We start from the raw sequence: 18,097 nt of genomic DNA, 5'->3' as shown, positions 1-18,097 counted from the left end.
CAAATGTTCTATGTGAACTTGAGAAGAATGTATATTTAGCTGTTATTGGATAGAGTATCCTGTAATTGTCAGTTAGATCACATTGATTGATAGTGCTACTCTGGTCAATTATAGTCTTACTAATTTTCAACCTGCTTGATCTATGCATTATTAACCTTCTGCTAACAGATGAATTCTCCACATCTAATAGTGGATCTATCTATTTCTTTTTACCTTCTATCAGTTTTTGCCTAATGTACTTTGATGGTCTGTTCTTAGCTGCACACACACTGATTGTTATGTCTTTTTAGACAATTGATGCCTTTACCATTGCATAATGCATGCCTTTATTCCTAATAATTTTTTTCTGAAGGCTACTTTTTTCCTGAAATCAAAATAACTACTCTAGCTTTTCCTTTTTTCTTTCTTTCTTCTTTTTTTTTCTTTTTTTCACAAATAGCACCTTTTATTTGCCATCATTTGAAGTCTGAACTTTAAACAGATTCTTGGACTGGTGGTTCATATCCCTCAGCTCGTTCAACTGTAGCACCTGTCTCATCCCCAATGGCTTTTCCAGAACTACTGCTGTCACCATGAAGCTCCATGAGCTTTCCCAATTCAAACTTGGGCTTCTTCAGCATTTTTACTTTTCTAATGAAGACATCATGGAGAGGATAAATAGATTGGCAAGCCTTTTCTATGTCTTTTCCAATGCTGTCTGGAATCAATTTATTGACGACTTCTTTCAAGTCATTTGTCTGCACCTCTCGGGTCATGATTTCCATCATCTTCTTCCGGATTAGGCGGACCTGTTGGTGCTGAGCATAAGAGGTCTTCTGTATCTGATTGTTGCGTTTTTTAGTAAAACCAACACAGAACAGACGAAGCAAGTAACCATCGGTAGTCTTGACATCAGTGTGAGCTTCAATCTTGTCTGCCATTTTTTGACCATGGAACACATTTTGTCATGGGTAAGATCCATGCCATGAAAGTTAGTCAGGCAGTTTTTGCCCCAAACATCTTCAGTAATCAGCTTGAATTTTCTAAATGCAACTTCATCATTCTGCAAATCAGCAAGACTCACTTCAAACACACGACCCTTGAGACCATCAGATGCAATTTTGGTTCCTTGGGTCCTGGTGATGGCGTCTTTCCAATATTTCTTATATTGAACATAGCAAGTGCTTTCACATCATACCAATCTTTCTTAGAAAATTGATCAACCACTTTCTTCTTGGCTCCCTTTTTGCTGCCTTTCATAAAGCACTTGTTCTTGCCAACTGCCATGGTGCTGGTCAGAGCCAAAAGGCTTATTTATTTATTTTTTTTAGACAGAGTCTTGTTGTCTGCAGTGCAGTGGCACAATCATGGCTCACGGTAGCCTCAACTTTCTGAGCTTAAGTGATCCTCCCACTTCAGCCTCCCAAGTAGCTGGGACCACAGGCACACACCAATATGCCTGGCTGATTTTTAAATATTTTACAGAGACATGGTCTCCCTATGTTCCCCAAGCTGGTCTTGCACTTCTGGGCTCAAGGAATCCTCCCACCTTGGCCCTCCTAAAGTGCCGCTTTCTTTTCTTTTTATTAGTGTTAGCATAGTCCATCTTTCTTATTATTTTAGTTTTACTCTGTGTCTTCATATTTAAGGTGGCTTTCTGGTAAGCAGTGTTTAGTTGGGTTTTGATATTTTATCCGCTCTGACATATCTGTCTTTTAATTGGTGCATTTAGACCATTCACATTTAAAATGGTTACTGATATAGTTTGGCTAACATCTACCTTGTTTATAATTGTTTTCTATTTATTCCACTTATTTTTTGTTCCTTTCTCTTCCCTCTTTTTCTGTCTTGCCTGGTTTTAATTGAGCATTTTATAATTCTCCATTATCTCATCCTTTAGCATATTAATTATACTTCTTTGTAAAAATAATTTAGTAGGGACTGCCCTAGAGTTTTCAATATTAATTTTTAACTAATCAAATTTACCTTTAAATAACAAGAGAGATAGGGAAGACAACTTTCTGGCCTCTATCTTGGTGAGACTCATAAGATGATAAATTTTTCAAACATAGTAAGGATGTTCAAAATTGCTGAGCAGCCACAAAGAACACAAAATCTACTACATATTTTTCTTAACTACTTTTTCTCCTATTTTTCACCTCCTTGCTTAGTTCCTAAAACAGTTCATTTCTTTCTACTTTGTCTTCCAGTCATTAAGTCATTCTACAAACACGTCATTTATCTTCAGTCCAACCATTGAGTTCTTTTTCAAAAATATCCTTGTGTCATGTTTTTGATTTCTAAGAATGCTCTTTTTCTGACAGTTCCCTTTTTTGTATGCAATAACCTTTCAAATCTATTTGAAAGTATTAATCACAAATTATTTAAGGAATATGTTTCTTTTTTCTCTGTATTTTTGTATTCATTTTAGTGTCCCTCACTGAAATTTGCTCTTGGTTTTCCTCAAAATGCCTGGCAAATTTTGCATTCACATTTATAAATGAAAGACTTGCCTCACCATTGTGGGTGTCATGGGGCTCCCTGGCCATTTTCAAGCCTTCTTTACTATAGAGAACTACCCCTTGAAAGAGAGTTGTAACTTTAGAGCTCCATAAGTGTGACAGGGAAAAACCTACAGGAATGCTTCCTGCCAGGAAAAAAAAAGGGCAGCTGTTTTTGAAAGGCCCATAGATAAAAAGCAAAAAGATAATCTACTGACTTTCCTCAAATGGTGAAATAAGAAAAGTATGAGTGTGGCCCAACTCTTAGCATGGAGCTGGAGTGTCCTTGTCATTTTCTTGATGTCCATTCTAACGGTCAAATTTTACCTTTTTGCCTTACTCCAGTTCAGGAGTTCATGCTAAGGCTTCATTTTCTGAGTCAAAAATTCTACTTTATTTAATTCTTCTAACATGATTTAGCCTGCAGGCTAAAGAATAGTCAAGTTGGGACTGGCCCAACTGTTGCACAATTCTTCAGTGAATTGACTCACTATTTGATCCATGACCAGCTCCCATTACTAACCCTGCTGACTCAATACTTTGCATTTCACTATGGTTTCTAGCACTAATCCTGCTAACTACTGTATGTTCTTAAGAAATTTCTCCAATTTTAAGTATAATAATGACACTGCTTTGTCTCCAGTGCTGCTATAGTTTTTTTATTCATGAATCACTTCTGTTTTTCAAGGTGATTTTATGAATAAAAGGAAATACTGTATCATCTTGTTTGGTGACAACATTTGTCTTTTTCTACCACACAATGGGTGAATAATCCACTGGGTAAAATGGTAATTTTCAGGCTAGCTGAGACTAAATAAAATAAACAATGATGCATTGCTGTGATCAAAAACTCAGCTTTTTCATTGGTATATTTGGAATCTGTGTTTGTGCAAATGAATCCTTAGGCATAGGCATTTTTACCATGATACTTTAAAAATGCAAATTATTATGTGATGTTTGTACAATTCATTTCAGTACTTCTGCTTAGAAATTGTTTTCTTAGCCCTTTTCTGAATGAGATATATGTTCATTAACATTAAAACATACATTAACATAAATATATATTTTCATATGAAGATAAAAATATTAATGTGGTTATTCCAGAAGGTAGAATTTAGAGCAATGTTGATATTTTTGCTTTTAGATTGTGTTTTCTAAATTTTCTACAATAAACATGTATGTAACTTGAAGGAGGACTTTTAAAAATAAATGTATTTGCTTTTTTTTTTGGTTTGCTAGACAAATATTATGCCATGCCCACGACTACCAAGAGAAGTAGTCACAAAGAGCAGCAAATTTAAGAAGCAAAAATTTAAAAAGCATAAACAGCCTTATGTATACTGATTGCATAAAGATTTCTGTGTGTATACCATAGTACAGAATGCAAGTTTAAAACTGCATGTATTATTTCTTCTGTGCTGTTTCCTGCCAGCTGTTGACCTTGAAAACAACATATTGAGATGACTCATGAGAACCAGTGTGAAATAGGACATTTTACTGCTAGAAGTTCTCCTTCTCCTCAGACTGTAGTTTGGCAGTACTGTATAAAGGCAGAACAAAGTTGTAAAAGCTGAGATTAGAAATTAGTCATGTTAGCACACCTTAACCATAATTTTGTTAGGATGTGCAACAAAAGAATCAATGTTAACTATTTACTCAACAGTAACATTTATTATGCAGAAGAAATATGTGTTCACGCCTTATGAAATCTCTTCTAAGTCTTCCAAAGCCTAACATGGCAAATATAGAGTTTAGTGGACTCCATTATAATTTGGCTTACAACCCACATCTCTCGAATTTCCCCATAAATTGTATGAAAATAATATGCATAAAATTATTTCATGAAAATATAACATTAGCATTTTCCTTTTAAAATATCTGGGACTCATCCAATAAAGGTTCCTGTGATGTCAGGGACAGATGACCCTAAATGTAGAAGTGACATTATGAGGCATTTGCAAAACCTGGGCAAAATCAAGAGTACAAAATATTAACATTTTTACTTGCTATGAAAAAAATAGGCAAAATTTGAAAGTGTGGCAAAAAGTTGGGTACCATATCCCTTCAATGTCATACTAGGGTGACAGCAACCTAATTATTATCTAGGGAAGTGGGTCTGAAACTTCAGTGTGCATTCAAAATCATCTAAATAACTTACTAAATCATAGGTTGTTAGGTCCCACTCAGAGCTCCTGATTCTGTAAATCTGGCAAAAGGGCCTGAGAATATTAATTTCTAACAAATTTCCAGGTGAGACAGATCCAGGAATTTCTAATCCAGGAATTATAATTTCAGAATCACTGATACAGAAGAAGATACCTACTTAGATTACTGTACATTATTCATCTGCATTTCTAGGCATCAGTTTATAGACTTCTGTTCAGTAGAAACGGAAATAATTTCTGTCCAGAGTAACAGATAATTCTAAATATTATTGCCCTATAAGACATTACCAGTTTTGTATCTTACCCAACTATCTTAACTGAATATGTCTGTGTGTGTGTGTGCACACAAGTGCATACATGCATGCATAATAGTTTCTCAATTGCTTCTTGAACTGGTTTTAATACCTCACTGGTTCCCTCACAAATGTGAGTTCAATAACATTTTTTACATTTGTTTATATTATATTTGTATGAGAGAAATAATTTTACTTTTGTGAAAATTATACTTTAACACATTTGAATGAATGGTTTTTGACTGAATTTTGGTACTTTGGATTTTATTATATAATTGTAATAAAGTATTGTACACAGAGCATTAACGTAACTCTTTTAAATAGAAAGGTACATCTTTTGTGAAATTCATGAAATTACTTTGAAATTTCTTACATTATTTCAATAGATTTCCTTTTCTTGCCTCAGACTTACGTGCTTCAATGTTTTCTTGAAACTCTCAAGACGTTGTGTCATAAGATGGTTACTATTAATCAGAAATAATTTTCTCTTCATTTTTATTTTCATTAAAGTAACTCTCAGAGTCCTTTTTATGTTAACATGCAGAAATATACCACATGACTATCTTCTTCATCAAAATTGGGTAGCATCCATATTGGGTAGTATAAAAAACATATTTTAGCATAGAGAAACAATAACAGAACATGGAAGTCAGAAGTATATCTGTGTTTCCAGGGATTACATAAATGGCACGGGGCTTCATAGCTACAAGTTTAACTCTCAATTTATTACTAATTTCCCATGAGTCTTGGAGAATCACTAAGCTTTTTCATTCTTTTGCATCATTGTTTGCCAAGTATTATAATATTTGCAGGGATATAATTTAGTTAGATTGTAAGCTATTTTTATAAATTAGATGGTCTAGTAAAAAATGTAGTATTAATTAATATAAATATTCAAAACCACAATGAAATATTATTTCACATACATTAGGATGGCTACCACCAAAACAAAAACAAAAACGAGTGTTAGAAGGGATGTGGAGAAATTGGAATCCTTGCACACAGTTGATGGGAATGCAAAATCATGCAGCCACTATGGAAAAGAGTATGGCAGTTTCTCAAAAAATAAAAACATAGAATTATCATGTGATCCAGCAATCCCTGTCTGTGTATATATACAAAAGAATTGGAAGCAAGATCTCAAAGAGGTATGTGAACACTCATGTTTATAGCAGCTTCCACCAAGAGGTGGAAGCAACTCAAATGTCCATCAGTAAATGAAGGGATAAACAAAATGTGGTATATCCATATGATGGAATATTATTCAGTCTTAAAAAGGAAAGAAATCATGTCACACACTACAACATGGATGAACTTTGAGGACATTACACTAAGTGAAATAAACTAGTCACGAAAAGACCATACCACATGGTTTTACTTGTATGAGATATCTAAAGCAGTCAAGCTCATAGAGACAGGCTGGGTGGAGTGGCTTACACCTGTAATCCCAGCACTTTGGGAGGCCAAGGTGAAAGAATCACTTGAGCCCAGGGGTTCAAGATCAGCCTGGGCAATAGAGAGACCCTGTCTCTATTAAAAAAAAAAAAAATTCATAGAGACAAACAATGGATCATGGTTACCAGTGACTGGGAGAACCAGGAAATGGGGGGGTTGTTGTTTAATGGATATAGAGTTTCAGTTTTGCAAGATGAAAACATTCTGGAGATCCATTGCACAACAATGTGAACATAATGAACACTATTGAACGCTAGACCTAAAAATAATTAAGACTGTAAATGTTATGTTGGATTTTTTATCACAATTAAAAATAGAAAAAAAAAGTATTTCTGGATAGGATTAACTTTATGGCTTTAAAAGAAGGCAGCTTTAGGAACCTAATTCTAGGCTCACCACAGGATTCCCTTTACCCTGCTATCTCCCTTACTAACCTGTTTTATGACTTAAGTGTTACCTGTGGAGCATCCTTCCTTGTGGTTATGAGCATATTCCCCATTGTGAATAAATACCTAAAGTAACAACCTGTAATCAAGCATTTATATTTCTAAGGACATTTATGACAGATTGTTACAAGTAAGCTTTGACTGAATACACAAAGGAAAAAGCAGGAGGGCAGAGTGTCCTTGGTGAAGGGAGATTAAGAGTCTGGTGAAGCCTGGTTATTTACCAAAAACTTCATCTACTTAACTCCATGTCAGGCCTGCAAAAATATTTTCCCTTCCTATTTCCTGTTGCCCTGGGGAAAGTTGCTGTTACCATAGAAAAGGGAGTCTATGTGTGTAACCTATGCATTCCTTTCTAGGGGCAGACAAAAGACACATTGTGAGCGAATGACTTTCACAGCTCTTCAGCTCTAGACCATTAGTATGCTCAGTTTTAAGCTCTATGTTTCCCTTTTTGAAGTAGTTAAATCCTTTATTGACTGTTCTTTCTCATTTCCACATCATCTTTTAGTTCAGTGGAGGAACATTATATTACGATTCTTACTAAGGGGCCAGAAGTGTCAATCCATTTTAAGGTCAATTCAAACACAGATGCTTACCTCTCAGCCCTATGCTGTGGAACTTCTGGAAGAAACCCCATTCTTAATTTTATGATGTTTTTACACATATACCCTCACAAAAAGTGGTTACCATAGAAACTGGGGAGCAAGTAACTTGGTAACTTTAACAGAAGTGCATACTTGCTATTGCCAAAGCTGGAATAACAATTGTGCATTTACCAGGAGAATACAAGACTTTCTATTGTAAAGTTGACTACTTCTTTTTTACCAGGTGCTCCATAATTCTTCAAGTGTATTCCCAATATGAGAACAATGTTTCCTGTATTAGTGACTTAGAAAAATATTTGGGTTTTTTTTGACATAGCAGTATGTCAGTGAAAAAAATTAAATTGACATGATTTATATTACCTTATGTGTCTACATCATTCCTTTTGCTTCTAAGGCTTTACAAGGACATCCTTGAAGATTTTGTGAGTGGATGGCTCCCTTTATTTTTAATTAAACATTGATATAATTCATTGTACAAAATTTGGGGAGCACAGTGAACTGTAAAGAAGATTTTAAAAACCCATAAAGCCTTTGTCTCTCGCTCCAGCCAGAGCTTGGGGTTAGTGCTTCACTGCCCTGTGTCCTCCACTCCAGGAGGTCTCTGTGATTGTGCCACAGCCTAAGCCTCCATCGCTCTGTGACCTGCTGGTATTGGAACATTCATAGCAAAGACCCCAGGACACTCCTGAAGCCAAGAAGGAGGAAAAGAAATAGCCCTGCAATGTGAAGAGACATGAGACAGTAGCCAAACTCCCAGAAGACAGGAGAAGACAGAATACCTCCTAAACCTTTATATGAGGTCAGCATTAACCTACATCAAACCAGACAAAGACATTACAAGAAAATAAAACCACAGACCAATATCTCCTATAAATGTACATGCAAAAACCTCAACAAAATACTAGCATTCAAATTCAATGAGGTACAAAAACAATTACACACTATGACCAACTTGGATTTATTTCAGATAATGCAAATCTGGTTTAACATTTAAAAACCAATTAATGCAATCCATTCCATGAAGACTAAAGAAGAAAAGTAACATGAGCATATAAATGGAGAAAAAAACATTTGAAAACATCCAGTACCTTCTCGTGGTTAAAAGATTGGGCAAAGAAGGAAAAGAAGGGAACTTCCTCAACTTTATACAAAATATTTTTTAAAAACTCCAACAGCTGGCCAGGTGCGGTGGCTCATGACTGTAATCCTAGCACTTTGGGAGGCTGACGTGGGCAGATCACCTGAGGTCAGGAGTTCAAGACCAGCCTGACCAACATGGTGAAATCCCATCTCTACTAAAAATAAAAAATTAGCTGGGTGTGGTGGCAGGCACCTGTAGTCCCAGCTACTTGGGAGGCTGAAGCAGGAGAATCGTTTGAACCCGGGAGGCAGAGGTTGCAGTGAGCCAAGATCATGCCACTGCACTCCAGCTGGGCAACAGAGTGAGATTCCATCTCAAACAACAACAACAACAAGAAAAAAAAAAAGCCAACAGCTACCATCATAACCTAGATTGTGAGAAACTAGAAGTTATCCTGCCAAGATCAGGATCCAGTTAGTGATGGCCTCTATCAGCACTCCATCTCAACATTTTACTGAAAATCTGAATAGTATAATATGGGGCAAAGTGTATACTGTTTGGGAAGGATAAAATAAAACTGCCATTTTTTGCAGATGACTAAATTGTCTATGTAGTAAATCCAAAATGAGCAACCTAAAAATATCTGGAACTAATAAACAATTATAATAAGGGTACAGAACACAAGATTAATATACAGAAGTAAATTGTTTCCTATATAGCAGGTATGAACAAGTCAAATTTGAAATTTTAAATGCCTTAACATTTAAATTAGTGCTTTTCAAAATGAAACTTATAAATCTAAAAAAATATATTCAATATCATTTTGATAAAAACTATATAATTCTGATGAAAAAATCAATAACCATATACAATATTATAGGTATTCTGAAAGTATTTTTCTTCCAGTCTGAGCCTTGTCTTCTTATTCAAATGAGAAGCAGTGTATTTCAGAGTATAGTTTGTATTTCACAGAAGAAATATTTCCTTCTCATATACAAGCAAACTCAGTATTGTCAAGATGTCATTTCTCGGCTTCATCTATAGATCAACACAATCCCTATCTAAACCCAAAGAAATTATGTTGTGGATTTTGAGAATACTTTCCAACATTTATATGAAGAGAAAAAAATCAAAACAACACAATATTGAAAAAGAACAAGAAAGAGGACTGTTATTACCCAACTTCAATACTTATTATAAATCTGTAGTAATCATGAAACGTTGTATTGGCAAAATAATCCACAAATTGATTAAAGGAACAAACACAAATCTCAAATATCTACAAAAATACAGTTAACTGATTGTTCACAAAGAAAAAAAAGCAACACAATGGAGAAAAGATAATCTTTTAACAAATGGTGCTGTAATAACTGGACATCCACATGCAAAAAAAAAATTTAAAAAGAATCTAGACATAGTTATCACACTCCTCAAAAATTATCTCAAGGCCAGGCATGGTGGCTCACACCTGTATTCCCAGCACTCTGGGAAGCTGAGGTAGGCGGATCACCTGAGGTCAGAAGTTCAAAACCAGCCTGACCAACATGGTGAAACTCTGTCTCTACTAAAAACACAAAATTAGCCTGGTGTGGTGGTGCGTGCCTGTACCCCGGCCACTAGGGAGGCTGAGGCAGGAAAATCACTTGAACCCGGGAGGCAGAGGTTGTGGTGAGCCAAGATCATGCCACTGCACTATGGCCTGGGCAACGAGAGCGAAACTCCATCTCAAAAAAAAGAAAAACTATCTCAAAATGTATCAGACTTAAATGTAAACACAAAACAACGAAACTAGAAGAAAACAGGAAAAAAAATCTAGATGTTCTCAAATAGAGCAATAATATGCTGTTCTTCATTGAAATTTAAAAACAAAGAAAAACTCTGTAAAAGATATTGGTTCTCATTCTAATAAGAGGAGAAGGCACAGACCAGAATAAAAATATTTTCAAAACACCCACCTGGAAAGAAATATTATCTAAGATATGTAACAAACACTTAAAATTCAACAAAAAGAAATGAACAACTCCCATAGATTACATACATTTTACATATCATATATTACTTTTTAGAACCCCTAACAGAATGAAGTCCTAACACACCCAAATTATAATTTCTGAGCACTCTTTCAGTAAGATATGTAAAGGCACAGGAAAAGCTGAAAGACTTTTTTGTATTCCTGGTCTACCTCATTAAAATGTAATCCTCGGCCAGGCCCGGTGGCTCACGCCTGTAATCCCAGTGAGAGGTGACAGTGTGCCGGCAGTCCTCACAGCCCTCGCTCACTCTCGGGGCCTCCTCTGCCTGGGCTCCCACTTTGGTGGCACTTGAGAAGCCCTTCAGCCCACCGCTGCACTGTGGGAGCCCCTTTCTGGGCTGGCCAAGGCCGGAGCCGGCTCCCTCAGCTTGCAGGCAGGTATGGAGGGAGAGGTGCCAGTGGGAACACGGGCTGCACGTGGCGCTTGCGGGCCAGCTGGAGTTCCGGGTGGGCGTGGGCTTGGCGGCCCCGCACTCGGAGCAGCCGGCCGGCCCTGCCGCCCCGGGCAATGAGGGGCTTAGCACCCTGGCCAGCGGCTGCGGAGGGTGTACTGGGTCCCCCAGCAGTGCCAGCCCACCAGAGCTGCGCTCAATTTCTCACCGGGCCTTAGCTGCCTTCCCGCCGGGCAGGGATCGGGACCTGCAGCCCGCCATGCCTGAGCCTCCCACCCTCTCCATGGGCTCCTGTGCGGCCCAAGCCTCCCCGATGAGCGCAGCCCCCTGCTGCATGGTGCCCAGTCCCATCGACCACCCAAGGGCTGAGCTGTGCGGACGCAGGGCGCGGGACTGGCAGGCAGCTCCACCTGCAGCCCCGGTGCCGGATCCACTGGGTGAAGCCAGCTGGGCTCCTGAGTCTGGTGGGGACGTGGAGAACCTTTATGTCTAGCCCAGGGATTGTAAATACACCAATCGGCACTCTGTATCTAGCTCAAGGTTTGTAAACACACCAATCAGCACCCTGTGTCTAGTTCAGGGTTTGTGAATGCACCAATCGACACTCTGTATCTAGCTACTCTGGTGGGGCCTTGGAGAACCTTTGTGTCCACACTCTGTATCTAGCTAATCTGGTGGGGACGTGCAGAACCTTTGTGTCTAGCTCAGGGATTGTAAACGCGCCAGTCAGCACCCTGTCAAAACAGACCACTCGGCTCTACCAATCAGCAGGATGTGTGTGGGGCCAGATAAGAGAATAAACGCAGGCTGCCCGAGCAAGCAGTGGCAACGCTCTGGGGTCTCCTTCCACACTGTGGAAGCTTTGTTCTTTCGCTCTTTGCAATAAATCTTGTTACTGCCCACTCTTTGGGTCCACACTGCTTTTATGAGCTGTAACACTCACCGCCAAGGTCTGCAGCTTCACTCCCGAAGCCAGCGAGACCACGAGCCCACCGGGAGGAATGAACAACTCCAGACGCGCCACCTTAAGAGCTGTAACACTCACCGTGAAGGTCTGCAGCTTCACTCCTGAGCCAGCGAGACCACGAACTCACCAGAAGGAAGAAACTCCAAACACATCCGAACGTCAGAAGGAACAAATTCCAGACGCGCCACCTTAAGAGCTGTAACACTCACCGTGAGGGTCCGCAGCTTCATTCTTGAAGTCAGTGAGACCAAGAACCCATCAATTCCGGACACACCAGCACTTTGGGAAGCCGAGTAAGGCAGATGATCTGAGGTCAGGAGTTCAAGACCAGCCTGGCTAACATGGTAAAACCCCATCTCTACTAAAAATACAAAAAAATTAGCTGGCATGGTGTAGCTGTAGTCCCAGCTACTCGGGAGGCTGAGGCAGGAGAATCGTTTGAACCTGAGAGGCGGAGGTTGCAGTGAGCTGAGATCGCGCCACTGCACTCCAGCCTGGGTGACAGAGCGAGACTCTGTCTCATAAATAAATTAATTAATTAATAAAATGTAATCTTCGAAGGTGTTGTAGCCAGCTCTCCAGGCTCCTAAGATTGTGAGGAATGCATGTCTTCCTTCCAGGGCGAAGAGCAGCATTGAATAATAACATAATAGCTGTAACATGGATTTTTCAAGCATGGCTTCAATTTGACACGTCAGAACATTTGAGATTCTAAATCACTGCTCCAGACTGTTTTACATCGCTCCACTGACTATAGGAAATTTTTACTGAAATCAAGGTTTAACAAAATAACTTACTTATAAAGTCTAACAAGCGGAAAGAAAATTAGCAAGAGATAATCAGTTCTTCCTGAAAAACACTCTTTTCTCATTAAATTTTTTCTGACGTTAGTTTACTGATTTCAGGTAGAATTTTAAATTCTTCTTAAAAACAGAAGCAAACAAAAGAACTAACTGATAAAAACTAATAAAAGCTTGCTCGAATTAAAAAAAAAACCATAAACCCGCTATCCGGAGTTAATTTTAGTTAATAATTTGACCTAAGTTCTCCAAGTATTTTTTCAAACATAGTTGAGATTGTTGGGGGCTTTCATTGCAATTGTAAAAGGAATTGCAGGTGCCTGCTTAAATGAATGACTGGGATACATGTATAAAACTGCCTTGTCTAGTTATTTATTTACCTTTATTCCTTAGCAATAGAATCTAGTCAAGCCAGCTATTATTCAGCATAATTTGTTAATAATATGCTCTCATTTTTGCCATAAAATATTTATTTTCTCTGACATGTAGGGTTTATGTAATTTTGGAATTTATTTCATGGAGAAATACTAGCTAGAGGGAAGAAATCAAGAAATACCTTTGGTACCACAGTGCCAGAGGATGGATCTATCTGGATAACACTCCCTGCTGACAAGGTGAAGGTTGTGGGACTTAAGATGCCAAGAGGGTGTGTGGTGATGATGAAAGATGAAACTGTCATGGTTAAAATTGAGCAACGGCTGCTCCTTTTGTAGGGGAGAAAGTTTTCTTTTCTCTACCCCTCTTAGAATCATTGGCTGGGGCCCTGTAAATTAAACTGACAAAAGACACATTAATAAGAGAAGAACAAACAGAAGTTTGTTAACATGTACAGTATGCGTACACAGAAGAGCACTCAAAGGGATGGTTAGCATTTGGGCTTACATAGCATCTTAAAAAATTTTAAACAATAAATTTTAGAGATGTGACAAGATGAAGGAAAAGGACTTTGAGTTTCTAGGGCAGCAAATTATGGGAAGGCAAATATATGGGGGGATGAATGAAAGATAAGGGCTAATCAATAAGATTTGTTACATGGATTCCTCTAGTGCAGTCTCCAGGCTGATAAGGGTCTAGAGCTGTCTCCAGTAATTACCTCTGTCCTTCCTGGTGGAGAGGAGAAAGAGGCACCTTTACAAATTTACATTCTGCTTTTAATCAAATGAGGGAGGGAAGAGAGTTTTTCTTATGTCTGTTTCTTCTTAATTGTCTTCAGCTCAAAATAATCAATATGCCAAAATGACATATTTTGGGGTGCATCTTCTGCATCTCTTCACTGCCATTTCTCTTGGTAATGAACCTTGTTGCTGCTTGTAAGATTGCTTTGAAAGTGATGGGACTGAGGATGTTTGCGACTGAAAATTACAGACAGCTGGGCAATGCTGTAATCAGAAAAAGGATCATTGACTTAAATAAAGCTTCCATCAAAATATATTCTTTATAAGAAGATTTGCAATATTAATAGCCTTTCTCTCAAGGTATACTAGAAAGCATTCAGTGAGTCTTACTGTATGTCAGGTACATGGCATTTATTATCTCATGAAATCCTCTCAACAGTTTTGTAAATTAAATGCTGTTGTTTTTCTCATTTTAGCAATGTAGAAACTGAGTTACAAAGAAAGTAAATTAACTTGCCAAAGTCAATTACTAGTTAGTAAGGAAGTCAGAATTGCAATTTCCGCAGTCTGACTTGAGAGTCCATGTTCTTACCCATGTTTTACTGTGTCCTATCTAGTAGAATTAGATCCATAAACACTCTTAAGACTCTATGAGCCTTGTTCTCAGTCTTTTCTGGAAAAAAAAAAGAATTATCAGACGTCAAATATAAAGAACATTTATCAGTATTTATTCTAAAAATATCTGAGAACACTTAAATTTTTTTTTTAAATTAAGCTCATGTCTTCTCTTCTTTGTAATGAACCAGAAGGATTACTGGGTGTCTTCAGTGGAAAACTAGGCAGTTGTCTAAGCACATTATTACTGTCGTCTGATCTATAGGTTCTCTGTATTTTTCCTCATCTTTGAGTTATTTTATAATTCTTGTAAATTGTAAGTAACTGATAGCAATGCAAGTAATTACTCTACAGAATCACACAAATTAATTTTGTCTTAGGGAAATTAAACTGATTTCTCTCTACTTCCCATGGAATAAGACCATTTTACACCAATTTGTAAATAAAATCCAACATACTTATTGCTTATATATGCGCATATTCTTTAACACTCATTTGGATCAATTGTAACATTTATGGGTCCCTCATTAGTTAATGAGTTAAATAAAATCATTGACAGGTATTCATTTTGTATTTGTATGTCAGTCACAAGTATACCCTATTTTAAGCTTCCAAATCTACTTTTCTTTTTTTATTCCAAGCAGTACCCATATTGTATACATCCTTCCTTAAATATATTTTAAACTTATCTTTTCTGTTCCTTTTGCCTTATCTTGGCCCTCATTATCTCATCAGGAGTACAGCAACAATCTAACTTATATGTAAGTGATGAATAAATTCATGAACTCCCAGGTTTAGGATCAGGATTATAACAGTTATTGTCAATAATGGGAACAGCTGAATTGAAAATAAAAGAGACCAGGGCTCTAGGAAGGTTACTGTTCTAAAAATGTTTCTGAAATACAGTTTCATTGTATTTCTTCCTCTGATAAAAGCACATTAGTGCAATATGCATATTCCTTACTTCCACAATAATATCATTGCTTTAGCACCCAAAATTCAACTGGCTTTGCAGTGGCTTGAAGCCTAGTAACATCTCCATTTCTTTAGGCATTGCTGGATGATACCATTTGTTCATCACTTAAAGTAAAAACTATTGGAATATTTAAATGAACAGTAATCAACTTAGGGTTTTTAAAAAAATTTGTAAACTTAATAACAGGATTAGATTTGATTGGTTGTAGCAGGGGGTGGGGAAGGTGGCATCAGCGACATTAACTTCAAGAATGATCGTTGCCCAAAGTTGTTTTGTTGTTGTTCTGCAAACATTTCTTCTGGTAATTACTAAACTTAATGTCCATGTATATTCTTGTGGTATCATAAAAATAGCATAAACTCTAGCTCAAAATTCTTAAACATGATCTGAATATACTAATTTAAGATAGAGAATATACCAAATTAAAATATGCCTTGTGTAAACTCTTGGACCTCAGAATGACACCTCAATCCACTCTTTGGAATCTAGAGGTTACATGCAGGGGCAGGTGGATAAACACGAGGTTTCCACAGTACATTCTGAAGCTGGAGGGATGCTCAGCAATTACCCAAGAAATACAGAAAATATCCTCAAACAACCTTGTTTCCTGAAGTTTCTTTGATTGTACATACAAATTATTAAAAACAATACACTTGGAAAGGCTCAGAAGCCATGCAGTACTGCCTAAGTATAAAAATAGGAAGACTAACATTCTTGAAAGCCTCAGGCATACTGAATTTGTCATTAACAAAACATTTGAATTCATGAGGACCAAAGGCTGGAGAAAAAGAGAGGCTATCCTGCCCCTACTTAAGTTGAAACTACAAAGGCTATATATGTTTCCATTTTCTGCTGCCAAATGACAATAAGGTAAACAGTGTTAAGAATATCAGTTTGATATGCATTGTAAAATGAATAAGATATAAAAATACTCTTCTGAAACAAAAATTTTAAAATTCAGGTTTTTCTGAAGCAGCTTCGTTCAATACTTTTAAAATGATATTTTGCCACAGATATGAACTTTTATGAATGCCTAGACACAATTAGAATTCATCTATATATGTTTACAAAATGTCCCCTTTTTATTGATAGTTATTTTACTACAAAAATTGTTGGAGTTTCTCTTTAAATAACATAAACCTATTATTAGCTTTCATTAAGAAAATTATCCAGCACATGGTGAAACGGGCAATAAAATGAAAAGAAAATTATCCACAAACATTACATAATTACACCACCTGAGACTTTCCAATCTATTTGGCTTATCAAGTCTCCTTCAAGTTTTTAAAAACCATTTTGCCTGTTTTCTATGGTAGATAATAAAAAATTGAATTTAAGCAAAATATTTTATTTTATATTAGCATATCAATAAAGAATACAAATAACATTTACCTAAAATAGTTTTAAATATTAATATGGGGTCACTGATCACTTTTAAACATATAACATTTACATATATTTATATGTACTATATAAATAATACTATAATATGAATACACATTTATATTTATATAAATGTCCTATATATTTATATTATAAATATAAATATGTAAATTTATATAAATAGAAATATGTGTATATTTATCATTTATCTATGTAACAAAATAATTCATATAAAATATATTACATATAAATTTTTATATTCATATTATAAATATATGTATTTATTTATATATGTGTATTTTTAGATATAAAATATATGTCTATGTAAAGATATGAATAATATAAAATATTATGTTATTTTATAACAATATAAATTTAGGTGTCTTTCTATTCAGAAAAAATGCCACTTGATTTACTTTAAATTGTGTAAGACAAAAACTGCTTTGTCAAAAATAATATTTAAAATGAAATATGTTTTCTTTGGGGACTGGATGCATGTTAAAAATACATATTAATACATAACTAAATGTTATGCATCAAAAAGACCAGAACGCCTTTCATAACCTTGCAATTTTAGCATATGCTTTAAAAACTTAACTGGTTTGTATTTTTAGGCTATTTTGAAGATCTTTCTATAAATAAAATATTTCTTAGGAGTACAGTGCTTGTTTTCCAATACTTGGATGATGTATTATTGTTTTTCTCATTGTGTGTTTTTATGTTTTTATGTATGTAGTATGTTTTTCTCAAGTTTTTTCCTTGAAGAACTATTTAATAGTGTAGCTTCTGGATCTGGTGAATACCAGTTTTTGTATTACAATCATGAACAAAGCAGAACTGCCTGCATAATACTATGACTAAATGGATGAGATTGATTTATTCCAGTAACTAACAATATCAAAAGGCGAGTAAACTTTTCCATGGGGGTACCATACATAACCAATTCATAAGAATTTCTTCAATGCTTTTCCTTGGATTAAAATCATATTATGGACAAATGAAGTCATTAACAAATCTCTTGAACCTGTCAACCTATTTTGCAAAATGTACAATTTCAGAAATTTTTATATGAATAACATTTTATCTGTCCAAAATTATGCTTTTATTTTGACAATTCTTCAGAAATATTTAAGAATTCAGAAACAGAGGTATATCAAAGCAATCTAAAATACTTCTAGCATCTCTCTTTTTATGTAGTAAATATAGAAATCGTTGTGATTTCTGCATTTTCCAGGGGGGTCCCTGGGCAATCTAAAAGATAATTGTAATTTTAGAAAACATCTTAGAGT

The 18,097-nt window shown here is 36.2% G+C and overlaps 1 pseudogene; it reads right to left on the bottom strand.

The window, feature by feature from the left end:
* Positions 1–473: 473 nt before the first annotated feature.
* On the bottom strand, positions 474–1,266 carry LOC101145226 (small ribosomal subunit protein eS1-like; annotated as a pseudogene).
* Positions 1,267–18,097: the final 16,831 nt, after the last annotated feature.

Source organism: Gorilla gorilla, chromosome 6 (assembly GCF_029281585.2).
Source record: "Gorilla gorilla gorilla isolate KB3781 chromosome 6, NHGRI_mGorGor1-v2.1_pri, whole genome shotgun sequence".
Lineage (NCBI taxonomy): Eukaryota > Metazoa > Chordata > Mammalia > Primates > Hominidae > Gorilla > Gorilla gorilla.
This window is presented reverse-complemented; position numbering and strand designations above follow the sequence as displayed.